Below are 22741 nucleotides of genomic sequence, written 5' to 3' on the forward strand. Positions count from 1 at the left end.
TAGTAATGGAAGAGTTGTTACGGCCTGTTCCAGATGGGACATGTTTTCTTTTTTGCATGAAGCTAAAATGGATTTCTTTTATATGAAGTGTCTACTAGTGATCCCTCTGGAACAGAAGTTGGGTAGCTGAGCAGATCCATGCCTAGGCTGAGGAGTGTCAGAGCCCCTGGTACAACAGCCTGTAATTACCTGGACCAGCCTCATCTGGGACCCCCACCCTTGTTCCTGCCACCCATTGGCCTGGGAGCTGCATTTAAGTCCTTGCCTGAGCTAGGCTGTATGTATACTGATTCTGGCCTGGCCATCTTGACTTCTTGGGTGACATCAGAGCTGTGTTGGGACTATGGCTTTCTCTGGTGCTTGTTGGACTGTTGGCTGAACCAAGATACAGTCATGGGGCCCACTCTGCTCTTCCCATTTGGGTGCAGTGGGACTGTACCCCTTGTCCAAGGTTGCTGTCTCAACCTGCCCTGCTGCCTGGCTTCCACCTCACCTTCCTTTCCAGAGACGTCCACCCTTACTTGCTCCCTCACAAGGAGTTTTCCAAGCCCTTGTGTTTGGCGAGTATTACTTCCCCAGGTTAAACAGAAGAAAGAATTGTTCACATGGAACAAGAGAGTAGAAAATCAGGAGTTTTCAAATGTCCCATGCAGCAGTCACTGCCAGGAGACCTTCCAGGATGTAGGAGCAAAGCAACTCAAGACTTTCACAAGTGGCCTTCTGAAAGGCAAACCACCCAAATGAGAGTCTTTGAATGCTAACGATTTGCTTTAACAGATAAAGGGTAAAAATGTGTTTGCTGTCACTGCCTAAATCACAGAAAAAAATGTGGCAGCCAATTAACTACTTCTGGATAATGCTTATCTTAACCATCAAGACTACAAGACCATTAAATATTCACATCCACTGAAAGAGAAAAAGGCTACATGCCTGGAAGAGACTGCAGTCAGAGTGGTAATTCAGGGGCCTCATGCTGCTATTACTCCCAATCTTATAGATGATGGGTTCTTAACTCCAGAAATTGTTGTTACCCTTGTGGACACATGCTGTGTTAGGCTTAATCTTGACAGATAGCAAGGAATTGATCACAGAATTAAAAACATAACTGGTTGCTTAGTTACCAATGATCACTACACAGTTACATTTGCTGTGTGCAAACAGAGCCCAGTGCAAACCAATTATCCATCATTACGACTCTAAAAACGTCAATTTCAGAGAGCTGAAAACAACTGTGAGCCAGGTAACAAAGGAAATTTGAGTAGAAAAATACAAATGATAATTGTGAGCCTATTTTTTTTTTGCTAAATGTTCAAATAGCCATATTCCTGTGGCTGAGGAAAGTAAATATATTGGTTTGGAAACAAATAGGATTCTTGTTTATTGGGAAAGTGAAAGCAAGCATGTTATGTGTATAAACACTGGGAAAATAGAAAGTAGTAAATAAAAATGACAAGCTAAGAATTGCACAAAACTGGTAAGGGAAAAAAGACACAGGGATAATTAAAGAGCTTCAGGATTAATGATGGCGTGAAGGAGCTGAAATACTCCTGGGTATAGGTTGGGTCCTAAAAACAGCATAGTGTCATTCCAAAAATGAAGTGGAACTACAGTCAGTAGCAGTGCCATGAATGTAGAGTAAGTAGAAAGCTACCTCTGTCAGCTGCTCAGCAATAACTGTCTCAGGAGCTCTGCAGCATTAATCTGAGATGATTTTTGTGTTTTTTTAAATACCAAAACATGAGATAAGAGTGGCCTTAGATTTAGGTCAGTTTGGAAAATACATTTCATAAGAGCTGCACATTCCTGTTGGTTGGGAACAGAAGCTAGAATAAAGCAGACTACAGAAAGGTGCATGATTTCATAGTGAAGATATTTAACCTCCAGAACAATTTTCTGGGGGCTGTGATGATTAGTGGGAATGGCTCGGGCATGGGAAACAGCCCTATGTCTGTGTGAGGCAGACCAGAAGAGCCAGCAGGTGCGATGGTTGCAGGGATCTGCGAATGTCCCTCCCACTTCTTGAAACACAAATACATGGATATTGCTATTTAATACACTGTGAGAAGCCACACTCTTCTTTCTCACAATTAGGTCCTATTCTTTCATGTTCCATCCCCAAAGATCAAATCATTAAATCTCCCATAACTGTGACCTTCCTTTAGCAACGTCTGTCTTTCATCTATCAATCAAACTGAGTCTTGGTGCCAGATCTGTGGATAAGCTGCTGTACTTGAATGCCTTACCAGCAGCACATTTATGAGACTATGCACCACATAGATGCTGGCAGGTTAGATACTCATGGGCTAACCCGCGCACTGAATTTATTACCACGGCTGTAAACAATTCATGCTCAGCATTGCTGGTTCCAGCCTCTTTTCCTCAGCAGTTCATCTTCCCTGTCCTAAAATACACGATAACAAAAGCAGCTACAGAGATTTCTGCCTTCCTTGTATGTGCGGTAAAGTGTAGCTATGCTATATTGTCCTCATGACAATTTAAGCTCTCTGAAGATAGGAATAGTCAGGGCTGGATGCAGCCACAGTAGAAATGGGTTTGGGCTGAACGCTCTGCTTCTCTCCAGTAAAAACTGCGTGTTCTGTGTACGGGAAAGATAAGGGCAATAAGCACTAAACCCTCTACAAGACCTGGGCTGGAGAAATCCCCTGCCCTGAGTAACCTGCAGTTTACAGAGGAGGAGAGAAAGGAGGAAATAGGTCAATCTTCTTTATGCAATGCAGCATAATATGGTAAAAATAAATTCTATAGGGGACATACAGCATCTTTTTGCCTTTGACTCCATTATGAGATTGGATCTTCTTTGGCCAGGAGAGCAGAAGCAAAGAACAGACTGAGCAATTTTGAGGTTGATAGCGAATGAACAGACAAGTGTGTTCCTGCCTACTCAAGAGATGTACAGAAAGTGCTAATAGTGCTTCAGCGCCAGAAAGTATTTTCTGCTGTTGAGTTTGAGCAGAAGCTGAGGGAAAGATAGGTTACAAGAGTCACCAGATCAACTTTGCGTTTGCTGTGACAGTTATTGCGCTGTGAAGAAGTTTATCAGCAGCCTGGACAGGATGTATGCAGTGTACCGAGAGATGCTGCTTGCATATGTATTAACAGGTGTGCATGGCAATGCGTGCATGTGTTACTTTAAGATTGATCCACGTAGATGCTTACTAAATAGGATTGGTTCATAAACACCACAATCTGCCTGCTCTGGAGAAATATTAGAGACCTAGAAACAACTTCATGAGAGTGAGTCTGTGTGAAAGATGGGAAGTGCCTCTCTCAGCTGCTGGGGCATCCAGGCCATCTGTCTGAAGGGTTACACTCAGCCCAGGAGGTCAGCATGTAGCAGCTGAGTCCATTTCTGTACATGCCAAGACATCTTCCCTGTGTAAAGACAGGGCTTTGCCACCTCCTGAGAGATGGGGGAGTTCTGTTGCCTCTTCTGCCCACTGTAAATCTACTCCAAATTAGCACTGTCTGCTACTAATCTCCTGTTAACTATAAGGCCCTCAGGTATGTAAACCTGGACCAAATGAAAAAGGCCCCAGGAAATAATGGGCTTACCTCATCATATCCCAGCCGGCAGCACTGCCTTGAACATGGTGGAAAACTTGATTTATTAAAATTAACGAAGGAACTGGCTAGTCTTGAATAATTCATTACATATCAGCTGCTGCTGAGGTAATAGGAGCTCAGCAAGATCCTCTTTAGCACTGCACAGTGCCTAAAATCTTTAAATAAAATGAAGTCAAAGATTGGCTAGTTAAAGATTGAAGGGCTTTCTCCATGTGAAGTGGGAGGCCCTGATTCCTGTCGCTGAGGCCATCCAGCTGCCATCTGTGAAAACTGACGAGGTCTCTCAAATGGAAGCCAGCTGGCTAAATTCACGGACTTTTGCCAGGGTACGAAGCATTCTGCCTCAGCCATCAACTTCTGCAGAATATAATGGCTCCATTTTTCATGATTCTTACTGAAATCAAGTTTAGATTTCAACATTTACTGTAAGCTAGGGATGTCTGAGGGTGTTCACTTGCTTTTCTGATCATTACATATGAAAATAAATCAGCCGGACATGCAAAGAAGTAGGCACTACCATCTGAGTATGCAGATCTTAAGGTGCAGTCTCTGCTGCTGCTCAGGGCTTTCATCAGCACTAGCAGAATCAAATTACCCACAGCTTGGGCAGTGTCAGGGCTGTATTTTGGAAGCATGTCAGAAGCCCTGGAACAGAATCCCGCTAACTTGGCTTCACCAAGGGCAAGTCCTGCCTGACCAACTTAGTGGCCTTCTATGATGGAGTGATTACATCAGTGGACACGGGAAGGGCTACAGATGTCGTCTATCTGGACCTCTGTAAGGCCTTTGACATGGTCCCCCACAACATCCTTCTCTCTAAATTGGAGAGATATGGATTTGATGGGTGGACTGTCCAGTGGATGAGGAATTGGTTAGATGGTCGCATCCAGAGGGTAGTGGTCAACGGCTCAATGTCCAGATGGAGATCGGTGACGAGTGGTGTCCCTCAGGGGTCCGTATTGGGACGGGTACTGTTTAATATCTTCATCAATGACATAAGACAGTGGGATCGAGTGCACCCTCAGCAAGTTTGCAGATGACACCAAGCTGAGTGGTGCAGTCGACACACCAGAGGGACGGGATGCCATCCAGAGGGACCTGGACAAGCTGGAGAAGTGGGCCTGTGTGAACCTCATGAGGTTTAACAAGGCCAAGTGCAAGGTCCTGCACCTGGGTTGGGACAACCCCTGGTATCAATACAGGCTGGGGGATGAAGGGATTGAGAGCAGCCCTGCCAAGAAGGACTTGGGGGTACTGGTGGATGAAAAGCTAGACATGAGGCAACAATGTGCGCTCGCAGTCCAGAAAGCCAACTGTATCCTGAGCTGCATCCAAAGAAGCATGGCCAGCAGGTCGAGGGAGGTGATTCTGCCCCTCTACTCTGCTCTGGGGAGACCCCACCTGGAGTACTGCGTCCAGCTCTGGAGCCCCCAGCATAAGAAAGACACAGACCTGTTGGAGCAGGTCCAGAGGAGGGCCATGAAAATGATCAGGGGGATGGAACACCTCTCCTATGAAGAAAGGCTGAGAGAGTTGGGGTTGTTCAGCCTAGAGAAGAGAAGGCTTTGGGGAGACCTTATTGCAGCCTCTCAGTACTTAAAGGGGACTTATAAAAAAGATGGGGACAAACTTTTTAGCAGGGCCTGTTGTGACAGGACAAGGGGGAATGGCTTTAAACTAAAAGAGGGTAGATTCAGACTAGATATAAGGAAGACATTTTTTACAGTGAGGGTGGTGAAGCACTGGCACAGGTTGCGCAGAGAGGTGGTGGATGCCCCATCCTGGAAACATTCAAGGTCAGGTTGGACGGGGATCTGAGCAACCTGATCTAGTGGAAGATGTCCCTGCCCATGACAGGGGGGTTGGACTAGATGACCTTTAGAGGTCCCTTCCAACCCAAACTATTCTATGATTCTATAACTTAATCTGGTACCACTTGATGAAAAAAGGGCTCTTTTTCAACTCTGCTGAAGTCAATGGTAAAATCTTTGATAAATGTGTAAAAGTAGCAGCAAAATCAGACACTGTAATTAGATGGCTGATAGTTCTCTTCCTGTATGTCCTCCTTTTGCAGAGGTGAGAGGAATTGTAGTTAATAAAGAGGAAAAATAGATAAATGCAATGAATACCCCCCTGCTTCCCAGCTGCTGGTACGGGGTCTCCTAATACAATCACAAAAGTCTCCACTAGCCACAGCTAAAGACCCTCCCTGAAGTCCATCACTTTCTCTCTTTCCAACTGGTGATGATGGGAACTGGCCCCACAGGCCAGCGCTGTGTCCAGTGATGGTACTGTTCTCAGCTCCAGCTCTGGTTTGCATTGCATTCCTTTGTCCCCCACCGGGCACCTAGGAATTTGTGATGCCCTGATGGTACAGCAGCTCTGGATTGTATTAAGACAGTTGGACAAGACAGCCTTTGGCTCAAGATCCTGATAAACAGGGAGAGATCCTGATGCCTTGTTGATTGCCTCAAGCCAGATTTTATTTCCAGATGCCATTCCTGCTTCAGCCAGGGCAGATTATTTTGGCCAGGCCTCACTGTCTGAAGTATTTTGGTAGAAGTACTCTGATGTTGGCAATTGGCATCATGAGACATTTGACCTAGCCCTGGGACACTGCCAGTTTCCTCTCCTCTCCAAAAATACTGCTTCATCAATCACTTGTGAGAGTGTTTTAAAAATTAAAGCCAACGCCCCTTGCCTTGAAATAGAGGCAGCACTTTCTCCTCTTGCTGTCTGTTAATAGCCTCTCTGCAGGAGGTCACAGGACATTGATTTACACTCCTGAGCTTTTTGTGGACATAGGTTAAGATCATTTGGAGAAGCCACAAACTTACTTTGTGACTTCTCACCCTGAAGTGTGTGAATGAAGCAAATGTTGTAACTCTCACAGCTGCAGAGAGGGAGATACTGTGAACAGGTTGTAACCTGGTAACATGTGAGACTGACGTCTGTTCCCTGATCTCCTGGGGTCCTCCCAGATAAGACACTCCAATTCCTGTGTTTCACCTCTGATATCTGTAAAAGGAGATAATAAAACTACCTTCTAGCATCTGCGAGAACTAGACCCTTCCACTCCTTGCAGTCTTTGAGCACCAAGGAAAGTCAGGTAAGGTTTCCTAAAACTGAAGTGTAATTATTTGGAACTAACTGAACTCTGGGACCTGTGTTCAAGTGTAACAGCTCCAAGCCACTGTCTGAGCACAATCTGGCATGGCTCTAGCTACCTCGAAGGACATGGGTGCCTTCCCCTCTCAAGCTGTAAGGAAATGCAGGTATGCGGGCAAGGACAGGACTGTGGTATCAAAGGACCAGTCCATGAAGCATACATGTCTCTCTTTACACAGCATCAGGGTAACTGTGTGTGTGGTTGTGTCTTTGCAGCTGCTTTTGGCCTTTCATCATTGTTTTCTTCTCCTTTTCTTTCTTTCTTTCTTTCTCCCTCTTTTTTTTTTTTTTAAACAGTTATCTGTTATCTTCTGGAAAGGGCACCTGACTAGTGATGATGTACAATCGCTCTGGGAGCTTGTTTAGGAGGCATGGTGCCCCTCTGACTTGCCAGACAACAGCAGTTACTATGTGGCTTCCTTTGCTTTGTTCCTTCAGGAGTCCAGTTGGTATTTACAGCATTTTCTCTAAGCAAGGCATCATCCCTGAGATATGCTCACGTGAGAGTGCTTCAGGGAATTCCAGCTGGGAGGTGAGAGTGAAGGATTTTATCATTAAAAAACCCCACAAAACACCATACCACAAAAAAACCCACAAAATGCCCCAAAAATCCTGGAGGAGATGCTATATCCTTCCAAGTGATTCTGTAAGGTAGGGACTGTAACAGAAGTAGGGAAGCAAGAGTTTTACCAGTTCCAATACAATCCCGTTTTTTTCAGGAAGATATTAAAAGTCAATTTCAATGCAAACCATTTTGGGGAAGGGTGGAGGCTGAAGCCTGTTCAAACATTCACCTGATTTCCACTTTCCCAGCCTAAACAGGGAAAACAAAGTTAGAGAAGGGCACAAAGCAGCCTAATTCTTATTCCAGCAGGCAGAAAGGAAGGCAAACTTAGTGTAACTCAAGAGTAGCACAATGTTAAGTTTGTTTGTTGGGTTTTTTTTAACCTAAAAGATATAAAACGGATGTAATTGAGCTGGCTAGGACTTTGGGGACACTGGTGTGGCTGGGCTGGGATCACAAAACAGTCTGTAAGTTGCTTGAAGAGACACATTTGTTTCCCTGGGGTACAACAGTGAGGAAACAGAAGGGCACTTCTCCCGGTTCTCCCAGTTCTGCCCTCAGTGGTGTTGTGCTGAAGGCACACTCAGTGCCGCTAACAAGTGAGCCCAGCTAAGTGTTAAACTTGGCTTAGTCTAAGCAGGATGGGGGGGAAATGTTAAATGCTTTTTTATTTTCTCTAAGGATATGGTGGAACTAAGCCAAAACTGTGTATTTGTACTGCTTTGCCCAAGGCAGCATAAACACCTTCTCTGGTGAATCACTAGGTCCCCAAAGCTTTTGCTCCTCCTAATTGAATGCCAAGTATCCTGGGGAAATGCTGCCAGGTACAAGGACACTGTTACACCACTGGGCTAATGCATGATGGGTGTCCGTGGCTGAGGGTCTGCAGGATTCTGCCCCAAGCTCCCTAGGATGATGACATTTGGGATCCAATCCCCAGTATCTGACTTTTCACTGTGCCCCAATTTACCTCAGTTTTTCTGCCTAGTGCTATTTTCTAATCTTCCAAAAAGCATTTTCCCAATCCGTTGCCCAATATCTCTCAGGAAGCTGGTGACAGCAGTTCCTCACTGTTCAGGGGCCAGCATGAGGAGGATGTTGACAGGTAGATGCACAGGACAGCTTTGGAGGTGAAGAAAGACAGAGATAGAAGATTGCTGCCACCATGATGCTATGGACAAGTCACACACGGCAAGATTTGGAAACAAAACTTCTGCGAGATGGAGATAAGGGGGGCAGAGGAAAACCTACTCAGAAAAATCTGAGGCTTCCTTGCAGCTACAGCAGCCGTGTTAACATGCACTAGATGAAGACCAGGCTCAACTGTTTTGATGTTAATTGCCTGTCTGCTTTAACTGGATATAGGCTTCTAAGTCCTAAAGTCAGCTGTGTGACAAGACAAACTGAATTTACCTCTTATTTCCTTTATCTTGGCTTGTCCAGTGCTGCATCGTCAGTACATATGTTCCCATGCATTAGAATTGTCCACAGAGCTGATGGATTTTTTTGCAAGAGGAACAAGTAACATTTGACATCTGAAGCGACTGTTCGGACTCTGAGTTGAGGCAAAGCTACTCTGGGGCCTGAGTTCAGTTTCTGCTCCAGGGAATGCCTCCAAGGCGCTGATAACCATCATCAGCAACCAGATAATAATCACTGAGCTGCAGGGCTACTCATGGGCAGTGCAATGACTGCACTTGGATACCCGATGGCCTCTGACGATGTGACACTTGCATCACTCATGCAATGCAGTCAGCGTCCCTCTGGACTCACTGAGGGATACAGTGGTCTCACGCTGTAATGACACACAGAGCTAGAGTATCAGTTACCACAAAGCAGTGTTTTGAGCTGGGAGGTTATGAGCATGGCTGAGGACGAGGTAGCTTTCTGAGATAGGTCTTGGCACACCGGGCTTCCTGCTGCAGTCTGTGCCAAGGGGCTGGCAGGCAGAGGGATGCAGGGCTGCTGAGTCCAACTTCTGCCTTTCTCCTCCCTTTCTCCTTTGGTTCTTTGCTATCGAAGATGACATAGGATAGGAACACCATGGGGGACAGAAAACACCCCACTGCTTCTGAGCACTGCACTGCCCCCTGAGCTAATTTGACTAGGTGGAGCACCAGGTTTGCAGCCAGGCCCAGCAAGCCACCAGCAGCCAGGAGCAGCAGGCTGTGTGGTGCAGAGCCAGTGTGTGGTTCCAGGCTGGGGCTGGCGGTGCACCTGCACCAACATACTGACACACCCAGCCTGGCTCCACTGGGGGTGTCTCTGAGCCTGTGGAGCAAACTCCTGCTAATGTGGCTGCAGGTTATCTTGCAGTCACCCCTGTTACAACCAGCAAGACATTGTCTCAGCCTCGTTACCTCAACCTCTGGTAGGGCTTTGTATTGAGAGAACTCTGGCTCTCTCCCTACCCCCATTACAGCTTCAATGATGTAAAAGCAGAGGAAGACAGACATGAATTACTCTGCATTAAGAACTGCAGGGTCTTTCTCTAAAGAAAGTGGGGGAGGATCCCTCAGTACGGTGTAGTCTCATACCACAAGCTTTGCTGTCAGGTTCCCTCACTGGGAGGGAGGCCCTGAGGCTAAGAGTCTCCCTGCTGCCCCATGACCCCATGGACAAGTGGTGCAGTCTACCATGTGCCCATCAGCCAAGCCCGGCACATGGAGACAGGGGCAAGAGGCTGGCTACTGCCTTGCAAAGGGGCTTCCCAGACAGGTGTGTGCTTGGAGGAGTGCCGCTGGAAGACACCTCTGACTACAGCTCTCCTCCCTCCTTGCAAGATGGTTCCCCTCAGTGAGGACTACCCCTGTGTGCTGGGCCTAGAAGCAGGTTCATCTCCATCAAATGGCCACAAACCTGCTGAGTACATTGAACAGAAAGGAAGCTGGGAGACCTGGACTATTGCATATAAAGAGGCACTACCACAGGCCTGAGTTTATCCTCAGTTACATGGATGTAAATAACCTGATCAGATGCAAGCAAAGGTACCTGATTTTGGCTACTGACAGAGTGAGGAGGACACTGCATGCGGTACAGAGCTACCAAGGGAAGCTACAGTGAAATCAGCCACCTCTTCGAGCCATTTACCACATCACGAGGCAAGATGAATCAATAATATGTATCGAGCTGGGAAAGTTAATCTGCATCCAGAGCATCATAACAAATTAAAAGGAAATAAAATCATTACAATTCCACTGGCTCTCATTACTATCACAATGGAGAGTAATTAAAATCCATGGGCCAAATTCAACGCTGGAAGAACTCTCCTGAAGCTGCAGGCACTGTACAAGGGCATTGCTTTTTCCAGATGCTGTGTGTTTCAAACAGCAGCAGGAATGACAAAATGGGCGAGAGGATAGGGCCGGGTACGAGGGGAACCTATTTAGGAGCCAGGCATTCTGCTTCTTGCTCTTCCTCACTTGGAGTCATGCTGCCCGCCTGCTGCTTTGCTGTTTGATGGGGCTGAATCTCAAAAGCTCCAGGCATTTGCATGTGGGACTCCTACCCCGATTACAAGGCCTTCCCAAGCCAATACACAACTGCCATTCATCAGCCCTGGCTAACACCCCTGCCCTGCCTCTTCCCTGCTCTGCTGCCCTACCCGGCTCCCTCTGAGCTCCTCTCTCCTCAGCACAGCCACCCCTGCTACACCCTCTCTTCCTTGCTACAGAAACTCCTTTCCCTACCACAGAGCACTCTCTGCTATCCTGTTGCCTGATGAGGTTCTCAACCCATCCTTCTGTGCTTTGCTATAAACTCCTCGTCCTTTGGCCCTCCCATATCCCTGAAGAAAAAGAAGCTGAAGGAGGACTACCACCTGCCCTCAAAGCCATAGCCACTTCCACTCCCATTACAGCTTTGGTCCAGCGCGCATGAATTATGAGCTGGAGCTGTGCTATGAAACAGGGATTCAACTTGAAGCAGCATCCACTGCCCACACCTTGGTACCCTGCCCCTCTGTGAGGCCCCACTGCCCCACGTGGCTCTGTCTCAGCTCAGTCCAGCAGCTGATTCCCATTGAGTGAAAGGATAATGTGTGATACACAGAAAGCACATCCCTTGTCACCGCACACAGCACTGTGTCCAACTAATCAGCACTGCAGCACGAGGTGAGAGCACAGCTACCGCATAGGCACCCAGAGAGGCAGCTGATGGTGAGACCAGGTGCTGACAGCCAGCAAGACTGGGGATGTGAATGCCAAAGTTTGGTTCACAGGGCTCAGGGGCTGGAAACAGCCACTGAAGGAGAGAGGCATTGAACAGAAGAAATCAGTTTGGGGAAGTCCTATAGCCCGCGTCTAGCAAAAGATTACATCTCAGCGTTCTTGTCCAGCCTTCAAGTTTATGAACCTCTTATCTCCTGTTACCACACCCTGTGCATGGCTTCCACCTATGGAAGCTATGCTGACATCAGCAGGATTATGCAGCTGCTAAATACCACGTGTGGCGAACTCCAGCCTGCACACCTATGTTACTGTTGAGGACTTTTACACACGGACACATTTACTATGCAATAATTATGATAATCTACAGAGATAATCCAAAGTGAATTGTTAATGCTATTTTACAGATTGATGTAGCGTGGTCCTGCAGGTGGAACCATGGACTGAGAGTTGCATTTCCAAACATACCATGATCTTGTTCACTGTCTGGAAAGGTGGACATCTCGCTTGACCTAGCTTTGCCTCAGTATGTGTTTCAAAAGTTCAGTCATTCTGCTAACACATATCCACCTCTAACCACGTTCAGATCCACCAATGAACCAATAAAAGTGTTCAGCACCTATATTCACAGCCATATTATCACAGAATGTGCTACATCATTTCACCAAAAATAAGTGCTCGCATCTTTCAAAACAATTCAGCAGGGACTGCAGAGACCCTCTGGAAATCTGCCCCTTAAATAAGTACCTGTCTAGGGGCCAACCTCCCTCATTTCTCCAATTTCCGTCTGAAAATAGCAGACCATCTCTCCTGGTCCAGAATGCCAGGACTTCTCTGCTAGGACACCTCTTTAGCTAGCCCACTGAAAATGAGCAGCATGAGCTTCTGCTGTGTCATGCAAGCAGGTGCATTCACCTTGGTTACTGTGGGAGGGAAAGGCTGGGTCTTGTTCTGGGAGGAAAGCAAAAGGCATGACCAGGTAAGGGGAAGTGTTTCTTCCACAGGTCCTAAGAAGGGAAAGTATGTCTAAATTTTTCCCTTTATGGTGGGCTAGGAACATTGTTTTTAATGATGTATTACTTAGCATATATATATATATATCATCTGCCTTTCCTATTACAACTTTAAGTTGATTTGTATAACATTTAGACATTCTCAAAGGAATTACTCTTTATGGTAGTGTTAGCTTGAGGCATAACTGGAGTTTGACTGAATATGACTTTACTCAAAAAGGACTGGGTTTTGACACAGTCTTTATATGAGGTGAGATACAGGTAAAATCATAGCTCCTAATGCAACGAGGAAATAAAGTTGCTGACTCCCATCCCTCTGGCCTGTCCAGAGGGAGTAGGGAGCTTCTTCCCATGGAGGTCAAAAGTCATCCTGTACAAAAAAAATCCAAGCTATGCACCGATGCGTATTGCACTGTCGTAAGCATGGAGAGGATGGCTGACGTGACTGGGGGCTATGCTAGTGCCTGCAGTTGCTTCTGGACTGGGCTAGCTCTGTTTTATGGATTTATTTCATGCTACTGTTATAATGAAGAAAAGCCTGAGGAGCGTGCTGAGAGCCAGAATAAAAAGTGTTGCAGAGTTATTGCTCTACTGTTTGCATGTGACCAGAAATAACGCAGTGCTGTGTAGACGAGCAATGACTGTGTCCCTCGGGGACGTGGCTATATGGCAACCAGGTAGGACAGAACTTGGAATGAAGGGCAGAAGATCTTCCCTGAAAGATGTGACTGGCTGTGTATTAGCAGACCTGGTTCTCAGAGCCAGGAATGGGATGTCAGCTCTTCCCGTACCTGCTGGAAGGTGTCCTGAGACTCAAGTGGCAGATCAAACAAGCAAGCTATGCACCTTAATCTTAAAAAGCTGATCAGCTCAGGGGCTGCTTATCAGTAAGGAAGGCTTCCATGGCCTACTCCTTCCTCTTTCAAAAACAGATTTTCGTTTTCTTTTTTTCTCCTGTGACTTTGGCTGATGTTTGTTCTCAATAATACTGAGCTTTCAGAGAAGCTGAACTAATGACTTGTGAGGTCTCCCCACTGCAGGTATGGCTTGCGCAAGCATAAAGCACCAATTTCCAAAACCATGTCTAGCCCTTAAACTAGGAAGAGGACTGCCACATTGGGGCTCACAGACAGGTTATCCAACCTGAACCCTGACTGTCCACAGAGAACAGAGCTGTGCAACAGCTGTTGGAAAAAATGGGGCAAGTCAGTGCAAAACAGTTAAGTACCGCAAACCAGGACTCCTGAGGGAGTGCTCTCATACCTTCTCGTAATTGAGAGGTCTCAGTTCAGTTCAGGCCTGAGGTTTTTCCAGGTTAACCTACCACAGCACAGATTAGCAGTGAAACTGTATTGATCCTTTATGAGAAGCAGTTAGCCCCCTGGCTCTTGAAAGGCACTTTCTTGAAAGGGGTCTTTCAAAAGGGACCTCCTCTTGAAAGGGGTTGCTTCTGTCTACTCCTAGAAGCAGGCTGGAAGGATCAGCCACACCACCATGAGTGACAGGTGTACTTCAGCACAGAGCTGATCAATATCCCCAGGCACCAATGCCCTGTTAGTCCAGAGGGCTCAGCTTCAATCCAGTACCAGCCATGGCTGATGTTAATTCTGCTCCAGTCAAACTCTGAACCACCGCTTTGCCTCTAGACCTCTCTGCAGGGTGTGTTTATTGAGTGAGGAGTCTGAGATGCAAAGATCCTTAAGATGAGCAAGGACTTCATTAGAGGCAATAGTAGGCGAGTTGTCCTTGAGACAAGCTACGAAGTCTGCAGATAAATCTCTCACAGCAGCTCTGACTGGCTGTGACACTAGGAACGAAAGTGTATCACTTCTGTGCTAGGTCTGAATGGAGCTGTCTCTCCTCAGTGTCTGAGGGTCTTTAATTCCCAACTTCCTGGGGGAAGAACCTTGCATGAAAAGTTCAGCTGTGTGTATGCTGACTCTTGTGAATCACTCGCTTGTGGACAAAGCCACTGTCATCTTTCAGTCGCTAACTGGCTTCCTAAACATGCCTGCAGAAACAGTCAGATTGCTGTGTTGCAAACAAATGAGTTTTGACAGGACACTGCCAGCACTGCTCCCAGACGCTGGGGAACCCACAAGATGGGCTGCATAGTGTCTGACTGGAGCAGCTCTAGCACTGCATCCACAGCTAGCGCAGTGTCTGGCTGCTTCTGCAAGCACTGACAAAGAACCAAGCCTGTAAACTCCCACTACCATCTGCTGAAGCTTCATATCCCAAAGGAAAAATTGATTTTTGCTTACACGTATCTTTAAGCATTTCAGAAGCAGAGAAGGCAAGGATGTAGACATTCTCTCTAGCTAAAAACACAAAGCCATGTTTTTTCTTTATAAGAAAAAATTTACAGCTGCTCCTTGACTTCCTGTCTAGAACAGGAGATGGAGAAGGATTTCAGAAACCTTTAGTTTCTTTAGTTCCTTCCTGGAAAGAAGTCTTTAGGACAGGTACTGTTTAATTCCTGATCAGGTGATTTCTAGAAGGTGAGGGGACTGTCTCAAACCCAGGTTCCAAAAGGTCTGCAGAGGGCCCCAGTTGTTCCAGGCCCTGAGTTGTTACATGGCAAAATGAGTATCAGCAGACAGTGGAGAATTTTTTTTTTTTTCCTTTTTCCCCTTGTGCTTCACCTTGAAGCAGCTGTTAGCAAAGCCAGAAAACTCCTCTGCCCCTCAGTGTATTTAATACAGCCTTGGCAAAGGGACTGCAGTCTGTCATCTCATGAATATGGGAATTGCCTAATTCTCCAGCTATTCTTATTACCTCAGCCTGAGGGTCCCAGCTTTCCATAACTAATTCCTGAAATCACAGTCTTTCCACTGTCCTTGCTGTCCTTGAGCAGCAAATCACTGCTCCTCATATAACTGATGCTGGTGTCTGCTGTGGTGACACAGGTTTTCCCAGGGCCCTCCCTGAGCAGGGATGGCACTGTGGACAAGGCTACTGACCCCAGCACTCCTGTGCAGTTCCTGGAGCTACTCACCCTTTGTTGCTGTAACTTACAGCAAGGTGTTTTGAAAATAACAAATGCTGCATGGCACTGTGCAGTGGCTCAGGGATGGCTGAACAGCTCTGAAGCCTGGGCAGCGGGCTGGCAGCAGTAACGCAATCCATCCCTGGCAGCTGAGGAGATCCCTCACCCCATTCCTACAAGCCACAGAGCTCCCTGCCTCCTTCTGCATCCTACCTCATCTGCGACTCCCACAAAGTCTAGGGATTTGCAGTGCCTCCCACCTGTCGCTTCATTTTCCCCTCCTCGTCACGTATGTTCTCAGTCTACCTTCCCTCCCTGTGCCCATGCACTTGTTTTCTGCTCCTTCATTATTTTTCCTAATATCACTGATCCTGCCAGCCCTGTCCATCCTCCCAAGACTCAGAGCTAAAGCTGTTCCTGTGCTGGAAGGTGATAATGGCTGCCAGGAACCAGCTGTTAGAGCTGCTGCGAACTGCAAAGCAGCTGGAAGCTGAGGCTGAGCTAATTATGAAGCAGGGACTGCGAAACTTGTGGAGATTCTGGCCAGAGGTGCCTGGTTTATTCTCAGAGACAAATGGGCGCATACTTTGAATGTCGGCAGGTGACACGTGAGCAGGAAAGTCACCAAGCTGTGGACAGCTTTACAATCCTGGCTACAGAGTGATGCACGTGATGCCTCCTCATCTCGCAAACACCCATGACTGCTGCTGCCAAGCTCCTCTGGACAAGGAGAACGTGCTCACGCGCTGCAGTGGCAGCTGAGGAAATCTTAATGCTGGTTTCAAGGGCTAGATTCCTGCAGAGCATAGGCAGGTAAGAGCTTTTCTCAGAGGCCAAGAAGTAGCTACAGTAGCACAGGCCACTGAGTCAGGATCATAGCAAAGTGGAAAAAATCCGTAAGTTCTTCCTGTTTCTTTTGTGATATGGGATTTTTTTCGCCTAGAGTTTGCCAAAAGGGTAACCGCATCAATGGTAAATAAAAATTGGATTATGTCTTCTAGTAGCTCATTTCTTCTTCATGGTTCAAAACTGGCCCATACAGAAGCCACAGAAGGAATGACCTTGGAAGTCCATGGTTTTGTAACCAGAACCTCCCTTTCAATTAGTCATATTATAGGGCTGTAACTACAATAATTCCATCAATACTATAGAACAGTTGTGCTGCATTTGTATTAACATAAACGAGTGCTAATGTGCCATAGAGCTAATCGGATATGACAGTAATTGGCTGATGCCCAGCCATGGAGGCCCTGGAGCTACACTTGCTCTCTCTTCTCTAAAGGAACTGTCCTCTGAAACACTGGAAAGGAAATAAACTGTGATACCATATCTTGCCTGCCAGCGATGAACGATGCTTCTTGCAACTGCAGCACCGAGGTGTTGGGGGTGTGTGTGTTTGTTTGGGGGGGGGAGTGTATTTAAAGTAGAACTGTATTCTCCTACAAACTTAAATTTTAAGAAATCAGGATTTCCAGAACACCTTGTAAGACTAGATCAGACTCAGCAAGCACCCAATGGATATTAAACCCAGAAAAGCCATAAAAGCACTCAATCTGCTCCTTTCCCTTCCCTCTGTGACTACTGGGAGCTGTACATCATCACCTAGTCTGCAGTAGGCTTTTCTTACACAGATGAAGCTTAAGAAGCTTAAAACTTTGTAAATGCTTTGGAGCTACCGTTGTTGTCTTGTGCAGTGCTCTACAGACAGGGCAGCAAGACTTAAATCTGTGACTGCAGCTGGGGTTCTCTGGTTAAAGGCCTTAAAGGAGATCAACATAAGCAATGCCTAAGGATGGGAACAAGATCTCAAACAAAGCCCATCTCCTTGTCTGGGCCATGAAAGCAAGTGGACAGACTCAAAAACAGGCTAGCATCAGGAGTCTTCTGGGTTACAGTCACAATAAGAACCACTTATTTTGCTTTTGGAAATATGCCCTTCAGAGAGAGTCTTAGTGAGGAGAGAGCCTCTCTCTTTGTGAGGGAGGCTGTCAAAGAAGTCATAGCAGTTATCTAGGCTTTCTGTATTTGGCTCATCAGCTCTGTACATGCTTTGCTGTCTGGCTGTACAATGCCTTGCCTAATGCACCCTCATCCATGATGGAGCTCTTGAGTTCTACCCCAGTATAAACCAAAGAACAATCAGAGACTTGTTTTAATCAGAAACCATTCTTCTCAACAGTATGGCAGTAAAGGCACATAATTTTTGGCAATATGCAAGAGCAGTATCTCAAAATCCCAAAGCATACACGGCCTGTCAGTGCCCAAAACAGCTCCTGGAGCAGCCAGTGAAATTAAGAGAGAATTTTGTTAGAGGAGGTAGGGAAGAGCACCCTAAACAGAGGATTTAGGATCTGTGAGATGATGGCTTCGGTTCTGGATTTGACTTAAATCTTTCTAGGTCTCTGATCTGCTCCTCCATCTGTAAAATAGGATCAATAAAACCTCCCCGACTTGCAGCAGGGCTCCCAGTCTTAATTGACGTCTGTGAAGCATTTTGAGAGCCATGAATGAAAGAAACCATTACCAAGCCCTCAGGCCTTACTATAATACCAACAAACAATGCAGAGTTGTTTATAATGCTTTTCAGTGCCACAATGACTAGGAAATGAGGGAAGGCAAAAGTGTAGATGCACCCAGCGCTGCTTTGCTGCAGTGTAAGTAAAAATGGTAGGAGCAGATTTTATAGATTTCCCTCTTGGGAATTCTGTCGTAGCTACTATTTTCAATAATGCAGTAAAACTTCTACCTCTGTGGATTCAAACAGATGCCCTTGCTAATAGCTCAGGTATCAAAACCTATTATGAATTTGGGGAAATGCATCCTGGAGTTGAAAACGCTATGAATCACATGGAAACGAATTAAGAAATGACTTGCTTGCACCCCGCAGATTTGAAGAGCTAGGTGCTGCTCAGCCACCCCTTACAACAATTAAACTCAGGCTAATACCGTACAAGCACACAATATTCCACCTTGCACAGGACAAAAGCCCCTAGGCATCTAAAAGGCTCTAACCTGCCAATTTACAAAGTTGCCTCTGCGGCTGCTGTTTTAGGACCCGGAGAGAAAAAGCCGGGGGGCTCATCCGAAGCCCTGCGCAGCGAGGGCAGCAGCCCGGGCGAACAATTTGCCCGGAGCAGAGCGCTTCAGCCCGCTCTTCTGCGCCAACAGGAGCCATCGCTAAGCGCTGCGAGTGAGGAGCTAGCAAATGCAGGGGGTGGGGGGGCATGCGGGTCCCCCAGCAACGAGCAGGTGTCAGCTGCGGAAGGTGTGGAAGGGTTTGGGAAGCGTGTGTATCCCCCCCCGCTTCCCGCTCCCGCAGCAGTCCCCGGGCTGGGCGCGGAGCTAGCGGTTGTACCCGAAGGGCCCCGCCGGGGCAGGCAGAAGGACCTGGGGAACGAGACCTAACGAGCAAATAAATACATAAAAGGCTGCGCCCGGTTCCGCTCCGTCTGCCGCCCCGAGAGAGGGGCAGAAGCCAGGCAGAGGCAGGGAGGCCACCGCAGCCCTCCCCGGCGCGCAGCCATTTGCCTTTGTTGAAGCCCCGCGCCCGCAAGGTGCGGCGCCGGGCCGGGGCCGAGGCCGGAGCCCGCGGCCCGGGTCACCCTCCCCTGAGGAGAACGGCCCTCGCAGGGCGGCGGAGGGGAGACGTCCTGCAGGAGCGGCTGCCGAGAGGGACCTGCCCGCGCCCAGCCCGCCGCCCGCACCTACCTACCTGCGGAGCCCGCCCGGGACGCGTCGCCTCCCGCCTTTGTTGTGCATGCCCCGGCAGCGCCGAGCCGCCCGCCCGCCCCCTCTGCGCCCGCCGAGCCGCTGCCAGGCCCCAGCTTAGCCCGTCGCCACGGTAACGGCGGGCGCGCGGCGGCGCGTGCGGCGCGGGTAGGGTAACGGCCACCGCGCAACGGCCGCGGGGCCCCGCCCGCCGCGCGCCCGGGGCGGGGGTGGTGAGGGGAGGCGGGCGGCGGCTGAGGGGACAGGGCTGGGTGTCCCCGCGGGGCGTGAGGCGGGTGCCGGGAGGAGCCGGCCCCTCAGCCTCGGCTTTATGGGCGCTTGACTTTGGTGAGCGCTTGCGCCGCTGGAAGGGGAGAGGGTGGCAGCCCTGCCAGCCCCTCGCCGGAGCCGACGGCACCGCCGCGGCCAGGACGGAGAGCAGGAGGGGGCGGGCGGCGGCTCGGCTCGGCAGCCACCCGCCCGCCCCTCTCCCCAGCCCTGCTCCCCTCCTTGTCTAGCGTGCCTGGCAGCTTCCGAGACACCAGCGGGGAAGCTGGGGTTTGGGTTAGCTCTCGGCTTCCTCTTACGGTGCTTGGGATCCCTCATTTTCCATATCCATATCCTTTAGATTGACCACCTCAGAAGGTCACAGATTGCACGTTCTTTTGTCCTGAAGCAAGCATGGCTCTGGTGACTTCTGTGACTATCTTCCTGTTATCAACCTTCAGAGGCTATTAGACATGACGGGCAATCTTGCTCGAACCAGCAGAGCTGCTCAGAGAATAAAGCCAAGGCAATGGTAACACCTCTGTTTTATCCTGTTTCTGAGCATAGAACAGAGTTGTATCCTGCATTTGCAACTATTTTATTTTAATTCACCATTCATTTTAGGGGTAGCAGTGCCAGCTTGAATGCCTCTTCCCTTTCAGAGGGTAAGGACTTGGCAAACTTAATGGTTGCTTTGATTGTTTCTAGGATTAAGTTTCACAGTTCACTGGCTCTTACCATGTAATGCTAGATTGAGCTGGGTCTTACTATCCGTCTTGTATGCGTATACGTTCATTTTGTTCCAAACAGGCAGGTTGTGGATTGGTGAGATGTGTTAAATGAAGTTTCCCTGATCAGAATTGCTTGCTTTCGTGGGTTTTATTAAGTGATCAAGTATAGGTAAAGCCAGTTTCTGTTTGAGGACATAATTAAATAGAGAAGAACTGAATTCTGCAGAGAGAAGCTGAATTCAGAGAGACATAAATAGCATGGCAGCCCTGAGCTCCTTCTGGGTGTTCATCTGATTATACAAATGTTTTTTCTTTCTGGGGCCTGTCAAACTCCCATTTCACCTTAGATAGAAAGGGATTTCAGTGGCACTGGGCTCACACAGCATCCTCCACTGAAGGAGGAATTACAAATTACAAATGCAACATACAAAACCTCCTCATTAAGCCTCATCTGAGAGAGGAAAAGACAGAGGCAGAGACAGAATGTGCTCAAGGTCACAGAGGAGTTCTCCAGCACAGCTGGGAAAAATTGCTAGAGCCGCGGTGTCCTGACCTTGGTCCTCACCTGCCAGGCTTTCCCCTTCTGTCCTAAGAAGGCAGCCAGAGTGAACCCAGCCCTGCCTGCAGGGAAGGCAGGAAAAAGGGGAGGGGAGGCACACGTCCCTTAGTTCCCCTTGGTAAATCTGGGCCCATGTATCGCTCATTTAGTAAGCAATCTCTTTAATAGAGTTTTTCACTGTACGCAAGGATGCCTGGAGGATGACCCAGTGTTACTGTGCTGTAAAGAAGGATGATAAGGAGAACTTGGAGACCAATTGTGATGATCTTTACAGCTCTCCCTGCAAAGAGCTGCCTCCTTTTCTGATGCATGCTAATTTATCAATAGCCCCGATGCTGCTACTTAGAGAAAGCTTTCATTTCTCCTTGTACTTGATGTATGTGACACTCTGCAGTGGAGAGCAGATGTTTGTACCAGATTCTGCTCCCATGGAAATTGGCAGTAGAAGACTCAGAGGCAAGAGGTGAAATCGCATTGGGGTTATCTCCTGTCCTCAGCTCAGAGCTCCTGTTACAGCCAGTCTGAAAGGCCAGGAGACGCCCTTGGACTTTGCAGCGTAGTCTCAAGCGCATGCCTGTGTCTCTGCTGGAGATGAGCATCCTGTTGTGTGCCGAATCCAGTTACAGCTAAAGCTGGGGGGAAAAAAAAAAAAAAAAGTATCTGTCTGCATAAACAGAAGTTTTCGTCAATTGCAGGAGCCAGCAGAGGACACTGCTTTGTCTCTGGCTCTGAAAGGGCTGAGTGATTTTTTTGTTGTTGTTGTTCCTTTTGCTGCCTTCTTCCTGCTCCATGCCTCTGGTGGCACCTTCGGCAGAACAGTCACTGTCCCTTCTTTTTTATCCATATCCGTCAGAGGATTTTGTTTTCCAGATTGTTTGCTGCTGCTGAAGCTGTAGCACTAACGCTCCTGTATAGCTTTACTTAAGGGAGGGAAGAAACAAAACCACATGACAAATTGGTCCAATTTATCACAGCAACAGAAACCTGCAATTCAGCTAAATCGCCCCCACAGGCCAGCTTAGATGGCATCAATACTTAATGACCCGAGCACCGCTGCCTTTGCAGCTCCAGCTTCACCTCTGCCCCTCCTCACGTCACAGCGTGCCCCCCCAGGTTTGTCACTCCACCAGTGGGGGAGGGCACCCCCACGCTTCCTCCGCTGCGAGCAGGGTCTGTCTTCAGGCTGCCGGAGCAGGCCTGCTTGCTATCCAAAGTGGCAGGATCTGCTGGGCATGACCAAATTCTGCCCCTTTTCCTACCTCGCTGGACCACCTGTGCGGCGCATTCATGCCTGAGTAACAGCTCCCAGCTTTCTGGGCATGCCTGTGGTCTGTGGCAAGCAGGAGCAGAACTGGACCCATCTCAGCTCACGGCCTCTCCTACAGTCTTTTTTTGGGCGATGGTATAACCCAGACAGGACTGTTCACCTGGTAGCAGACTGGAGGTGGCTTCTGTTTAGCTGTCTACGTCTGTTCCCATTATTCAGGCAGGAGTATTTTATCCCAGAAGGAGCTGCAGTGAAATAAATCGCCAGCAACATGTCCTGCGCATGGCGCAGGACGACCTGAAAAGAGGATGAGCCAAGCTATGCCAAATCTCTCCCACCTGTGAGCAAAGGGGGGGCAGCAGGGGAGCTCGGGGATCTCTTTTGCCGGGCCCAGGCTCCAAGCTGGCCACAGCAACTTGGCATCTGAGAGCATCTCCCAGCTCCGCCCCAGCATGCTGCAGTAGCTCCTTTCTGGCTTGCTCTGCCTGGGACAGTAACGGGAACAAGTGACAGGTTATACAGTTATATATGGCCATAGGCATGTTCCCTCATGGCGCTCTCACCTCGGTTTCCCTGGTCTGTAAAATGGAGATGACCGAGATCTCCTGGTGACAAGCACAAAGTAAGAAGAGGCATTTTTCTTTATTGGGGCAGTGGTGGGGCGGGGGAATTTGCGCTGCTGGGCTAGTAATAAACAACCCAGCAACTTGAATTCCTCCAGCA

The 22741-nt window shown here is 48.2% G+C and overlaps 1 protein-coding gene across 2 annotated transcripts in view; it reads right to left on the reverse strand.

The window, feature by feature from the left end:
• The window catches only part of LOC143162479 (uncharacterized), a 49557-nt gene extending 30289 nt beyond the window's left edge, over positions 1-19268 (reverse strand). The window contains exon 1 of one of the 2 annotated variants that reach the window (XM_076342957.1): positions 19199-19268. The gene's annotated coding sequence lies outside the window, so the exon portion shown is untranslated. The remainder of the gene's footprint in view (positions 1-19198) is intronic. The other variant, XM_076342958.1, reaches the window with a different exon arrangement.
• Positions 19269-22741: the final 3473 nt, after the last annotated feature.

Source organism: Aptenodytes patagonicus, chromosome 6, assembly GCF_965638725.1.
Source record: "Aptenodytes patagonicus chromosome 6, bAptPat1.pri.cur, whole genome shotgun sequence".
Taxonomy (NCBI): Eukaryota; Metazoa; Chordata; class Aves; order Sphenisciformes; family Spheniscidae; genus Aptenodytes; species Aptenodytes patagonicus.